Source organism: Scleropages formosus, chromosome 15 (assembly GCF_900964775.1).
Source record: "Scleropages formosus chromosome 15, fSclFor1.1, whole genome shotgun sequence".
Classification (NCBI taxonomy): domain Eukaryota; kingdom Metazoa; phylum Chordata; class Actinopteri; order Osteoglossiformes; family Osteoglossidae; genus Scleropages; species Scleropages formosus.
Genome location: NC_041820.1, coordinates 8,889,770 through 8,904,981, shown reverse-complemented (window position 1 = coordinate 8,904,981; position 15,212 = coordinate 8,889,770). Strand labels below are relative to the sequence as shown.

The 15,212-nt window shown below is 43.2% G+C and overlaps 1 protein-coding gene across 2 annotated transcripts in view; it reads right to left on the bottom strand.

Moving 5' to 3' along the window:
* LOC108918055 (kelch-like protein 29) overlaps positions 1-10,233 on the bottom strand; it is a 125,283-nt gene extending 115,050 nt beyond the window's left edge. The window contains exon 1 of one of the 2 annotated variants that reach the window (XM_018725004.2): positions 9,864-10,233. The gene's annotated coding sequence lies outside the window, so the exon portion shown is untranslated. The remainder of the gene's footprint in view (positions 1-9,863) is intronic. The other variant, XM_029258234.1, reaches the window with a different exon arrangement.
* Positions 10,234-15,212: the final 4,979 nt, after the last annotated feature.

Genomic DNA, 15,212 nt, shown 5'->3' with positions numbered 1-15,212 from the left:
AACCATGTGGCTACATATTGCAGTAAAATCTTCAACTATTCAAAAAAAAAAAAATAAATAAAAAAGTATATTTGTTAATATATTTTTGGGGGACGTTATGCTTAGAGTAGTATGTTTGAAAATAAAATATCAGCCTACTTTGGAATAAAGAGGTTGGTCATTATCATCAGCTGGTAGCCTATTAGTTAGAGCTGCTGCCTTTGGTCCCAAAAGTTGCAGGCCTGAATCCTAATTCTGGCTGCAGTATCCTTGAGCAATGTACTTATCCTAAAAATTGCTCCAGTAAAATCACCCAGCTGTATAAACGGGTAAATGATTGTAGGTAGATTAATACTAAGTTGGATAAAAGCGTCGGATAAATAAACTAAAGTAAATGTAATCGTACACCTAGAACTCAGCAGGATGTTAAAGTGTTTTAAATCACCGTACTACATGCATGCTGCAATTTTCTTTTCTTTTCTTTTTTAAAGTGCTGCAAGTACACATATGAAAATATACATCTGCCTTTCCCGCATCCGTGAAGAGGCCGAAACCTGAGCTCAGGTGATTTACGAATGTTTACTCGCACTAGATCTGCCCCAACCCACACGCAGCAGTGATTTAGTGCTTTTTAGGGAGTGCTTACAGCTCAACACTGAAACTTTCCCAGAGCAGACACAAGTGTCCACATATGGCTGATTCCATGATTTAATATTTATAAGCATGCATACATTACCTCCAGTGGAAAACGCAGGGCTGCGCATGAGTTTTACGGAATGTGGTGGACGTTACATGAACAGACATAAAGAAAAGGCAAAAGCAAAATACCACTAACGCTGTAGAGATGCAACATAGCTTCACCAAGTAGTAACCGTAACGTCGTCTATTTCGAAGTATGAGCGCTGCGTCTTCTTTTCACATGTATCGCGTGTATAAAACAGCACAAAACTTTGAGACATACGGTTTTATAGAGACTTAACCCTTACGAATACATTAAAAGACATCTGAACACAGCTTATTGAACAGAATATATATTCTACATGGAAATATAAGCAGCAGTTGGTGTAGCGATTAGGGCTCTTTCCTTGGAATCTGAAGGACCCCAGGCTGAAGAACAGAACCGAAACAGTAAGGATGCCTGCTTTAAAAATGGGTAAATCTTTGGAACGAAGGAAACGACGACCTCTAAATTAAAGTTAACGACCACACTTGGCATCCAAAACCTAAATAAAAAAATAAATACGCACACTTTCCCTCAAGACAGACTCATGCCTTGCAGCCCTATAGTAAAAATAAAGTTAAGTTTTTGCTGCTCATGACAAGGACTTGGAGTCTGGCTGAAAGTGCAGAAGTCAAACCCGGAGAGAGCTCTGGAGTCAGTCCGTCACGGCAAAGGGTCAAACGTGCAGTTCGGCCGTGTGCTCCGAGGCGAAACCGGACAGAAACGCTGCGTTTGTAGGAAGGCTGGAAAGTAGATGTGCGATATTGACTACACACTCATTACTATTAGAGTAGAATCAGCAGGAGTCTAAATTAAAGTTGCGTTTAATTAAGTAACTGCCCTTTTGAGGTGGCCAGGGATTGTTTTTAATCAATTCCCGCATTATTTTTTTAACAAAGTTAAATGCAAAAATATTTAAGTCAAAATGGATATAAACAAAAGTTCTATAGCCGCTAATCACAGCATGTGACTTTCATTAGCTAAATGCACCGTCCTGTACACTGAGTTTCACATTCAAAAGGCACAATTTGACATCACCGCAGGAGGAACTGTACATTCCGCACTGAAGCACCCCTGCCCAAGCGGATAAATTACTGTAAAGATGTCTCGACAGAAATTTTAGCAATAAATCATCTCCCTAATTGTCCATTGATTAAAAACACCATCATACGAACAGATGGATTACAGCATTTTCTCCAAGGCATATTCAGACCAAGACATTTTTATCAAAATAATTTGATGTATGGTGACTGTTAAGTAAGGTTATATCCAGCTAAGCTGCAAAATACCGACTTCGACAACTGACTGGCAGCTCCGGCCAATTTACACACAGTATAGAGACGTTCACAAGACCAGCTACAGAAACTGGAATATTGAAATTGAATTATTTCTTTGGGTTCTGCAGTTTATGGAGAACACACTGTGAAAAAGGTGTTTACTACATATTGCTCCACCCCCCCCCCAACTCATCTGCACTGACCATTTATGTTGTAGTCCCCAGTGTGAAATCACCCCAACCAACCCGTTCATTCTCAAAAAAAATAAAAAAAAATTTGACAGCAATGTAACATTACTACAATGTGTTCTGCCTGGATGAACATACATTTTTATGCTATGTATTATTTGCCAGACAGATGCACGCAAAACAGATGCAATTCCAATGCGGGAAAGCAGTGCAGAAGAAAAACACCGATGGCATAACAAGGCGAGATGTTCTTTTTTTGCGCGTGCATATGAGCGCGTGCATCCCTCTCCCGTTTCCGTCGTATGAACACCGATCCTATGGACAGCTCTTCAACTGGAAACACATATGGAACGAAAATTACACTGATAATCTTATCAAAAATCACAATGACCTGATAGAGAGCACATGCAGAGTGCCTTGTACAGGTTCGTGGAATGCGGGAGAATGTCCAAAAAAACACAATATCAAGAATAATTTAAAAAGATATATAAGAACTGCAGGAACCAAATTAATCCCATCAGACCGCTTTTTAAAGTGTAAATTTGATGAAGGAAATTAGTCCCTAATCAGGTGATTTCAAGGAGAGGCAATAATTGGCTTGTCACTATAGTTGTCCATACAGTTATATTGTTATGTTTTGAATATCTGTTTTAGCTGATTGAAAGGATTCAATGACAGCCAGTTAATAATGTACTTAAGAGCAAAATCATGACTAAATACTTGAGTTATTTAATTTCCCAACAAACGAGGTTATGACTGAATACCTGTCACACACATACACGTTACCATTTGCTCAGTCACATTACAACATATTTATGTATTTGTCAAGTACTGTAATTTCATTCAGACAGAACATTTTCGATAATTATTTTAAACCGACTCCACGTTTTAGTCCCTCGGTTTTCAACTAATGAAATCTATTGACTCAGCTTATATCCAAGAGACTGTGTTCATAAAGTGTCTGAAACCACGTCTCTGAGTGACAAAACTGAAATAACTGTAGAGCTCAGGAAAGGTAAAATCTGGAGTGGTTCAGACCTGCTGTAAGTATCAGGGAAAAAAAGCAATATTGGGTAAACTGCGGGCTTTGCCATTTTTGAAGACTACAGAAGAGCACAAATGGGCCAAAACACAGAGCTAAAAACAGAAAACTGCACATAAGTAACTAAAACAAAGGAAGGGAGATATGCAGAATACAAAATATCATAAATCATCTTTTCAAAGTTTGGCTGGGTTGATGCGGGTGACTTTCACTTGGTGTTGGGGGGCGGAAGCTGCGGAGTGACACGCAATTCATCAGTTCAAGAAGAAAAGTACGAGAATATCAAACAATGCAACCCTCACAAATGACAAAAACTCGATATAAAGGAACAACGTGCAATCTGAGGTTCATACACGTACGCACGCACGCACGCATCATATATCGTATATCCAAATATGGGTTTCTCTCGGTAGAACTTGCTTCTACTGATCTTTGAGATGAGAAAAAAAAAAAAACAAGCTGAAAATATCCTGCAAGGGGTAATAAACCCCAAGAAGCGTTTAAAGACAATCAGACTAAAGAAGCTTTCAAAGTGCAGCTCGCGCGGCAGTGGCACTACGGTATTTTCCCCGGTAATCTTTACGCACTTGTTTCACTTCGCAGGCAGCAAAGACAAGTCTTTCCAGGCGCCCCTGCTGAGATCACGCAGAGTAATGTGGCAAATACAGTGGAAACATGAAGAGGGATTCCCACAATATAAACCCCGTTAAAGGAGGACAAGATTTTGTGGCCTCGCTCTGCCAGTAACTTCTCATTCAGCTAAAAAGTGTCTCTAACAGTCAAACAAATGTTTGCTCTGGAAATAAAGCCTTCCGACGGCACGATAAAAAATGAGACTGTAAATGTGCCTCTTTAAAGCGTAGAGGGTGACGGGACATCTTAAAGGCCACACTCCTCAAAAATACAGATGGTCCCCGCTGCACGACACTTAATACGGGCCGAGGTTATGAGATGGGAGAGAGAAGACGGACGAAAGCGAGACGACACGCACAGCCAGACTATTTCTCACATAAGAAATAAAGGAGAACCTCGTGAATCCGGACCGATGAGACGCGACTAAACCTTTGAAGGGAATGCAGACCTAGTCAGCTTTCCAATGTTGTGATAGAGGAGACTTCTGCTTGAACAACTTTTAAAGATACTCGGGATGAATAAACTGGAAATGTTAAAAAAAAAAAAAAAAAAAAGTTGATCCACACTGCAGAAATCCACACGGTGCAATATCACGAAATATATTAGCAGCAAGCAGCAAAGAGCAAACGGATGACAGTTTCCGCAGAAGGCCGACAACATGACAAGAAAGGAGTGAACAGTTACATTTCATATTTATGTCACCTCTCTTATCAACTCATTACTGTACTTAATTTTCCATCTTTATTCATAGTTATTTTACTGATGTAATCACAAGCAACCGTTAGAGTACTTGGATAATTTGTCAGGATGCCGCATGTACATTATGGTCACACAGTCAATTGAAAGCAGTAGAATGAGGAGGTAACGCTCAACATGTCTTCTCACCGTTGTACTCTAAAAGCAATGCAATACCACAATACTTCCCCCAAAAAAAGTACAGTATCTGTAATAAGACAATTATTAGAATAAAAATTAAAAAACCCACATATAAGCTAAAAGAGATCCTAAAATAAATCCTTCATCTGCTAGGTTAAATACATGGCTAGAAACAGAGTGACATACAGTACACCGTTTCACGTATACAGCAGGTCACTGTATACCAGGTACCATCGGTACTTCATCTTTTCCCGGTAAAATGTAGGCCCCTGTAGCATTCCTTCCAAAAAGTTCCCATGCAGCAAAGCTGGGCTCTGCCGTCGCTTCTCCCGTCGCTGAAAGCCCCCAGTAACAAGTTAATGACATCTTTGAGGCTGCCGTCTTCTGCACCGTTTTATGGAATCAGACGCGAAGAGCTTATATTTCATTTTAACTGAGAAGTTCAGTCAGGCCTCTGTTTACCGCTCGTGCTTTAAAGAAGATCTGTCATCTCCTCTCCAACATCCCGTACGCACTTTTTTTTTTTTTTTTTTATTGATATTTTACATCAGCGTTAATACGGACGGCTACATTAAACATTGAGCGTAACCGGAGATTATATCCTTTGCCGTAGAGGCCTAGTTGAAATGCCACAACAGTATATTACTACAAACACAGTAACACATGATTTTTCAGTGTTTACAGCACAGTTACAACCAAGAGACGAAGATGCACAAGGCCTTATGTACTTATAGGGGTGCTTGAAAAAACACATTAAAAAATATGCCATACACACACAGGTGAGATGTATATTTTGAAACAACCCTGGGGGACATGTAAATAGTCAAAGTAGTACAAACATGGGTCAAAATCACAACAGAAAAACAAACTGGCTGATTTTAATTAGTCTCAGTCCTAACAGACCATAAGCAAGAACAGCAATTAGGCCTTGGACTATGTGCCAGCAGCCCGAACACCGGAGAGTCAACATCCGGCACGGCAAAATGTCATCAATGTGGCAACAGTAAATATCCGCAACCTTCGCCAGTTGTTGGACAAGAAGCGATTTTAATCACACCCTGTTACCCAAGAACAAAATGGGTCTTAGACTCGCTCGCTGAAATAAACAGATGGTGGGAAATGTGAATAATCCAAGTGATTATAATGAATGTCTTCTCTCATTAGAACAAATAGATATTTTCTTAATGCTGCTGTTTTGTGGCTTTTTCAGCAGAAATCGTGGACCGAACCAAAAATAATCGGTTATTTTAAGCACGAGTCCATCTTGAGCTGCGAAGACAAAGTGGTCTCCTTTTACCACCACAGCTGTACAGCGCCATCTCAGATGTGTCTTCTATATAGGCTACCACATGGACTGCGTCCTCCTAAACAGCAGTAACAGTTATTCATTTCTCTGACCCCCCATTCAAATTGAATATACAAACCGTTTCATTAGCAATCAGCTTTCTTGCATGAACTTGCCTTGTATGACAATCACGTAAACGTTAAATTGTAATCTCTATCCATGCACGAAATGTCCAGCACAGGGTCCCGGCGGTTCCGAGCTTATCCCGGAAGCACAGGGCACGAAGCGGCGCACACACCGGTCCATAGCAGAACCGCCATGACCATAGAGTAACACACACCATATATTTTCAAAGATTTTGTTTTAAGTCTACACAACTTTCTTACGGAATAATCCATTTAAAAGGGCAGTTACGCACATAGCAACTCTTGCCCCTTCCAACCGGCTTACCGTGCCAATTAGGAAACTCTGGTGGGTCAATTTCGAAAGCTTCGCCCGCTCTTCTTCACAGACTGGGAGATGTAATAGAAGTAATCGTTCGGCGTGTCTGGAGGCCTATTTGTGAACAGGTACACTGTGGTATTTATAGAAATGTCAGCCACCAGGGATGGCAATGCTGGCAGCAGCACGGGAGACAAAGGATTCCTGCAAGGATCTCGTCATCAATTCACAGCAAGCATGGGAATTATTACCCAAGCCTGAGTACAGCCACTCCACGGCCACAGCCGTTTCATTTCTGGAGTGCGACTACAGGCCTTGCATGCTGAGGTGTCATTCAGAGGAAACACAATTCCATAAAAACCTATATGTCCACGGACACCCATTGGAGCCCTGACTATATACATCACAGGTTGTGAAATTCAATGTACCTAGGGGCCAAAATTATTCCAGAAACTCTCCCGCAGAGCCAACTGCACTCCAGGACATAAAGAAAGAAAGAAAGAAAACACCTCTATGTGGGGGAAAAAAAGAAAAAAAGGAAAATGGGACGGAAAATCCGGCTTGTTTGCCTGGGTTAACTGCAATTAAATTTTTCCGCCATATCGGAGACATTAAATGCGGTTCTTTTGATGCGATCTTTGTTACCCAAGCATTGTGCAATTACTTAGCAACATTAATTGAAACCGTAGGGTCCCTGTCTAAGCTCTTTGCTGGGGAATAAAAAGAAGAGCCACCCGGTGCACTATGACAGGAGCCCTGTCAGATTGCTGAATGGAGGTAGGCTGGCTCATCACGGCTAATGATGCCGTTTAACAGTGGATTAAATGAAAGTTATTTTAAGTAAAATAAAAAAAAAGTATCCACTCAGGAGATTTGATACCACACAGAAAACATCCAAAACGTACGAGACTACGCCGCCGCCTCATCCAGCACGCCGAGTGACCGGACGTCATACGTCTTTTTCACACTGCAAAAGTGAACTTGAGAAGTAAATTAACCCTTTCTCATCAATAATCCTTTACACTTACAGCTGCCTTTAATAAAACTGTGTTGCAAGTAGCTGTCAGAGTATTTCTCTCCCATCATTATGTCAAGAACATTTAGTACATTTTTATGTAGCTGAGATGACTTTCAAAGTTATGTCACTTGCACTGATTTACCAATTTATGCAGGAAGGTAGTTTTTACGGGAGCAATTCGAAATAGGTACCTTGATAAGGGGTAACACAGCTGAAGGTGGGATTTGTTTTGAACCTGGGTCCTTCAAATAAAAGGCAGCAGCTCTAACCACCATCTGATGCTCCAAACTAATTAGCATATTCAGTCAAAAACAGTGAAACTGGCACCACACACACACACACACACACACACACTCCCCTTCTCTTAGCACTACCATTAATTTCCCTAATCACTTGTCTTGTGGAAACATAAAGAGCTGTCTTTGATCACGACATGAGAAAAAGCTAGAGACAGATTCTACAGCCTACTGTTAACCACTGTCTGACTTCCACAAATGAAAATATATCAGCTCTTATTTTATGAGTAGCATATTTCATTGTCATATCATGTCATCACTACCCTGCAACTTCTTCCTGCTTATCGACACAGTAAAAGTCAGAAACGGTACTTCAGACATATCTTTCGTACTGCGTAGCTTACGTGTTTCATCGTCAGAAAAATGTGCTTGGTTTATGTTCAAAAAACATGGCAGAGATTGGAGAAATTGTTTCTCGATAATGATGGAGCAACAGCGAGACTCACATAAAGTAATAGTTAAACCAAGTCTTGTCTTTTTAGGTCTGGGTTTAGTCTTGATGCAAGAAGGTCTCAACACCGAAGAGACGACCATCTAGACCTACCACATGGTCACAACAGTCTCCGCAAGGAGACTAGACTTTTTTTTTACTCAAGAATATGGTGTAAAAATCCTTAGATCATTAACCATATACACCAACATCCACATGCTTATATTTAAAAGGGCAACAAATAATGGGGAACAAGTATATATAACCCAAATCTCTTCAGTTCAGCAAGGACTCACAAGGTAAGACTGAAATACATGATGAGTAGCTTTCATAGGACAAGTAGAATAAAAGGAAAAGTATGACAGCCGTGTATCTATGACGATTAGGCAAAAGACATGATTGATGATATTTTCAAGTAGACAGGGTGCATAAAATAATAAGAAAATAAAACAATAAAATAATGGAGTTGGTACATCATCAGAGAACAGTAGTACATAAAGGCAGACTATATAACGTCTAAAAATGTAAACTGCGCACTAGAAATAACGACTGTTGTGCAACGTGATATAAAGTTGGGAGAGACGCAAGAGTAAAAACTGAAGGTTCGGGCCAATAATAAGTGCGCTGGAGCGCCGTGTCTCACATTACCGTGAACGATCGGACCGATCGGGCGCGATTTAGTGCTGAAAACGTCACTTGTGGAAATGGACTCGCGGCAATATTGACACCGAGTCGCGGCGAACACAAGAATCGGGCTGGAAAAGGCGTTTCAAGGCACTTTCGTTTCGTGCGAGGAGCCTTTTTTCCCGAGCGCGACCGAGAGGCGGCAGCGGCACGAGGCAGCGACGGCTCGGCTTTACACCACATTATTATGGCTAAAATGTGCGCAATTACTCTCCGTTTGAAGGTATATGGGACCCCATTATATACCACCATGATGATCATGATCGCGGCACTGACGACCTGCCCGGCGAAGACCGCGAATCGGGCGAACATGGTCGACACCGGGCGGACCGATGCCGATGGTGACAGGGACTCGGCGTCACGTCGCGAGCCCCTCATCCCGCAGGCGACGTAGTTATGCACAAAGTTTAATTGTGTTCTTTTTTGTATGGCCGGAGGGGCCGATTCGTGCTCGGCGCGCCGGAGCGGAGGAGAGGACTGACTGCGCGCTACGACTCGAGCAGCAGCGCCGAAGCGAAAGGAAGGAGCGCTCGCCGCGCACACGCGCTATCTCTTCACTCAGCCGCCTCCTCGGCGGCGGCGCTCACTCCGGCCGCAGACAGCCATGTTCCGCGGCTGCCTTCGCCTCAAAGTAGCGGCGCGTCGACGCGCGACAAACGTTACTCCGCCGCGGCGCGGAATTACTTCGACGCGGCGCTCGTTCGTTCGTTCGCTCGCTCGCCCGCTCGTTCGCTCGCGCGCGCGCGCCGTGCGCCGCTCGAGGGATGACAGCTCGCGCGCGCGAGCGCGAGAGCGAGAGCGAGCGCGCCGACGCCAGTACGCACGTCCACAAAGACGGCGCTCGGCTTCCCGTGTGAGCGAACGCAGGAATAACAACAGCGATAGCGATAATTACAAAGGCAATAATGATGATGAAACAACACAAGAACAGCCGCGAAGTGCTCCCCCCACCGCACTGGCGTTTACAGCTACCCCCAGCGCTGTTGCACTCACCCCCCCTGGCCGCAGCGAGGTCCGAAAGCCCCGTGTTTGTCCTTGTTTTTCCACCACGGCGCTCAAACTGGAAACGCTCCCCTCCGCACAACGAGCGCTGCTCGCATTCTCTGCTAAATAATAAAAAAAAAAAATAAAGAAAATTGGAAAGAGGAAAAAAAAAAAAAAAAAAAAAGTGTACCGGGGGATACAGTGAAAGAGACCCCCCTGCGGGTGGATCAGAAGCCCTCAGCGGATGCGCGCGACAACTTGGCCGCCGCGGTGGAGTGAAGCGCGTGCCGGCGCGTGCCACAGACCCATGCTCCCGACAGCGTTCGGAAAGGACACACTGCCCACCTCATCGCACACACATACACGCTCCACGAAAGGGTTTTAGTCCTCATCTCGCTCCTCCCCCCGGTCACTCCCCCACCCCCCCTCCACTCCCCGAGCTCGAGCCACATCGCGCCCCCTATGGGCCGTCAGGAGTGCACGCGCCTGATTCCGTCAACCGAAAACAGCGCCGTAATTTATACATGATAATCATGCAGCGCAATAATACCCTCCGAGGGAGTGTGTTCTACTGACTGTCTGCAGCGCTGGAAATAAGAAGGGTATATATCACCCCCTCTATAAAATATGATTTGCAACTATATAAGAGAGGTTAGTTTATGTTCACAATTATGCACATACTGTGTATAAACACACTATCGAACTCTGCATTTTTTATTACAGCCTTTCACATTTCATTCCAGCTCCTACACATCATGTGCGGTCGGAACACTATCTGATTCCGTGATTTGTTGTCCTGGAATTCATTTACGGATGTAAAACTGCACATTTTGTAGAAAATGTGAGAATAATAACGAGTTGTGTTTCGGAAAGGTAAACCATGCACAGTGAGTGCGGATATATAATAATTTGTTCATCAGATTCTGAAGGTGCAGAGAAATATTTTCATTGTAGGGCTTTTTTTGCGGTTTTTTAGTTTGTCGCTGCTGCCAAAAAATTCATACAGACTTACATAACTTACATTTGCTAAAGTGACTCATGTTTTCAGCGTTTTAAAGAAGGATTTCTCATGTTTACAACAGTTTTAGAAAGTATGATTGAAGTGTGAAGTTTTTCTTTTAGGAAAATTGTGGGCAATTTAATTTTTTGGGGAGATCTGTGCTGTGGTTCAAATGAAATATATATGCACAGATACATATCTTTATCTATAGCCACACACATAACTGTGTACATATATATATATACACACATTTCATTAATATAAGTCAATATCAGTCCTTGCATCGACTGAGTGCTATATCACTATGGATGGTTAAAATGATTCTATGCCTCCAGCGTTGTGTTCAATCAGTTTTGACCTTCTGACAGCATTCGAGCAATATTGAACCCTAACCATTCATAAGGGAAAAACAAAAATACAAAACTAACATCACAGACCGTGAAAGGGTTGTGAATCTTAATCAGTATGCCTTGGCATATAAAAGCAGTAAGAGGCTGTATGAGGATCATATTACATTTACATTTATTTATTTGGCAGATGCTTTTCTCCAGTGAACTCTGTGTAGTGTTACCAGGCCGCACACCTTATTCACCGTGGTGACTTACACTGCTGGATACACTACTTACAAGAGGTCACTCATTCATCCATCAGTGGACTATGTACACTATGGGGGACTCTGAACAGCACGTCTTTGGACTGTGTATTTGTCATATATATAGGCCTGAAACAGACAAGCAGTTCCTGACAATGTATGAATGAGTGGCTCTATATACATTATGAAGTTTTAAAGAAAAGCAAATATAGGTGGTGTGCCATGTTAATAAGTGGTCAAATGTTAATTTATAATTAGCAGTGGGATAGCTAGTAGTGTAATGGTTAGTGCTGTTGCCTTTGGACCCACAGGTTTGGGCCCCACCTGCAGCTGTCGTACCCCTCAGCAATGTACTTGCCTGGTTTTCCGGTAATATTACCCAGCTATGTAAATAATTGTAAGTAGACTATCATTCCAAGTCACGTTGGAGAAAAGTGTCAGCTAAATGAATAAATGCAATTAATTGACTTTTTCGAGCAGACAGTACTCTTTACTTCTCTATAAGTTCAGTAGCTCTTAGCCTTGACCACTGTCCCTGCTCCTTCGCAGCGCTCAGACTTGAATGCTGCGATGTGTATTGTTGAGGACTTGCTCCCCCCGGGAGGCCTCGCTCCGAGACGTCTCTATCGCGGACCTTGAAAAGACAGTGTCTGAAACATTGCCCTTCTGAAAGTCAGCAGCACGGCCCGTACGTCCGGTGCAGGAGAGATGTGTCGTTCGCTGTCAATCAGTCGCTATTTCGTAGCGGTCTGGAAACCTTCGAGGTATTCCGACATCCATTTTCTTTTGTAATCCTCTGTTTTGGGTTTTGTCCAGAGATCACAATGCGTAAGAGCACATGCTTAGTCATGGCATTGCCCTGAATATGAGCCTCCTTGCTTCTTTCTTATGAATTAATACTATATATACCCTGGTAATTAAATAAGCCCCCCAGCTTAGTAAGGACGATGGTGCTCAGAGCTTCTGCCTTGCGCTCAAGACTCGGGTTCAAATCCCTGCTCCTGGTGTGATACCCTTGATCAAGGAGCTCACCCTGTATTGATACAGTGCAGTACAGATTACCCAGCAGTATAAAAGGATACATCAGTGTAAATAGCTAAGCTATTTAGTGTATGAATCAAACACTGCAAGTCGCTTCGAGAGAAAAGCCTCGGGTAAACATGAACTTCATGATGTGCTGCAGAAAATTCTGCCTTGTATGAAACCAATGTGCACATCCAGTGTCTCTCCTTCGCCAGTGATGATTCAGCTCTTTGACTGACACCTGTGGGCTCTCCGCCCTCCTCTCAACTCTGATTTAGTCTCACAAAACCAAACGCTGCTCATCCGAACGCAGCCTCCCGCACAAACCGTTCATTATTTAATCCACATCTTGTTTAATCATAAAATAATAATATCTCAATCAGTGCAGAGTCAAAAATATTGAAATAGAGTACACAAATGATTTAGTTCATTAAAATGTCATTAAACTAATCCAAATGCTGATGGTCCCCCATTCAGTGCTCATCTGCAATTTAAATTAAGGTATTTCCTTCGTGTATCTCACCGACTCTTGTTTTCCCCACTTTCTCACACCAGAGCTGATCTCAAACAATCAAGGTGCGCAATCTAAATCAAACTGATGTGCCTTAAATCTTCACCCTATAATCCATAAGCATGGCCGAATACACAAATGTAAGGCACACCAGTGTGCCGAATCTTTTCATAACGACATTCCATCATTATTAGTTTTAAAAAAACCCAGATTTTTTTCATGATTGCATTGTTTCCCCATCTGGTTCCTGCTGTTTTGCCGCCAGCTGGGATGCGAGTGGAGGAGCAGCGAGATGCCTCTGCAAATTAGCTGAACGGTGTCTAATTCCCACCAAGCCAGAAGCCGAGCGAAAGACGGACACAAAAAGCAATAACGCAGGAGTTTCCGGCTCTGCCGAGATGTATATTTAAGCGATTCACCTGGACTCTGTTTTTCATGCTCCTGGGTGTTCTATTTATAGAGTGGGTAGCGCTAACCTCCCACCCCTGCTACCCAGGGGCCAATAAAAAGCATGCATAATGTTTTACTAATGCATGCAAAAGCTATTGAACAGTCGGTCACATGTGCTTCCCATCCAACGCGGAGGCCCTCATTCGAAGTGACTTGACTACACTGACAATTTCACTGATGGCACCGGCACGCGCAACCTGGCTGCTCTCCTAAGCAGTAGACAATGACGCCAAAAGATGTCATGCAAATGGAGGAAAAGGGTAAAAAAAGGCATAATGTTCAAGGCATCGTAATTTAAACGTCACTCTTCCACATCCAGCTCAAAGAGCGAGAGCAGAAACCCAGTGTGACACCGGAGTGCAGAAGCAGTCAATGTAGACTATGGAGGAACTGTTTTATGTTTGTAGGGAAACATTAGCAATATACACAATACACATGCAAACATGCACACATAGATGCCATACAGTACACCTTTTATTATGTTATACCTGTATATGAATAATGCATTCATTCATTCATTGACAACAACTGCTTGTCCAGTGTAGGGTCACATGGTCTGCTGCCCCTCTTGGAAACATAAGAAATGAGACATACATCCCAGACAGGACAGCAGTCCGTTCATGTCCGTGGAATGTGGGAGAAAACCCGTACAAGCATGGGCTGAGCATGCAAATACCACAGCGGCTGAGCCAGATTCGAACCTGGGTCCGACAACCCGGGAGAATGGCGGTCCAGCGCTGTCTGCTCTGTCATTACGCTGCCGAAACACAAAATCAGTGCGTGGCATTTCAATAAAACTCATGCCCAGTCTGATCGAATGCTGCGTTTGAATAATTACATTTTTTTTTTATATATAAAACAGCTTCAGTGTCATGAGCAGGAATGTAATTGTTTTTAAATCTAGCAGCAGCATTCAGATGGAGAAGCGTTGTATAATAGCACAAAGGCACTAACATGCAGCATATGAAAAGGCATATAACAAAAAAGAGGAAGTATTAGTTAAGAGAAAGGAGCTTTTTCTTCATAAAAAGAGGTGAACCCTTCAAGCGCTGAGTGTGTTACTCTGAAAGCTCTTCAGCGCAGAAAAGGGCTGGGAATAAGCCTCAAACATGGTGCAAGAACTGACCCGAGAGCACAAAAACGGTCCGTGCGGAAAGAGGATAAATCACCCGCAGTATGTTCCTCGGCATTTTACTTCATGCTGTCGTGTCATCCCCCCCCCCACATTGGGGGCCGCGGCAACAGCCAACCCCAATTCAGTATCTTCCCAAATCTTGTTATGCTTCCCACAGGCGATCCAAAATGAGTCTACCTATTTCCCTCGTAATGTGGCGAGGTTATCATCATGATGAAAGAAGCAGAGTACTTCACCATTATCTCCGTACTCCAGATGTGCCGTACGAGGGCCGGCTAAGTGAAATGATAAGCTGCGGTTCAGGCGCAAAAGGGCATTGCAGCTGGACATCTCGAGTGCACCTCCGGCCTGCCGCTTCTAATCTGCATGGCTCCTTCAGAGGATCTCGGGCGCAGATATAGGGAAATACGAATGCGTCAAAAGTGTCAAGAGGCAGGCAGAACAGGGATAACGGAGAACGGAAAAGGACACTTTGCCTGGATTAATACGCTGATTGAGATGCGCGACAAAGAGTCGATCGGTGGCACGTGCGCGCAGGTGAGTTCCCGCATTTGCCCCCCCAGGTACCCCCCCGGGGCTTATCCTTGGCATACACAAGTTAAAAAAAAAAAAACAAGTGCATACAGTATTGGTCAAAAATGTGAGTT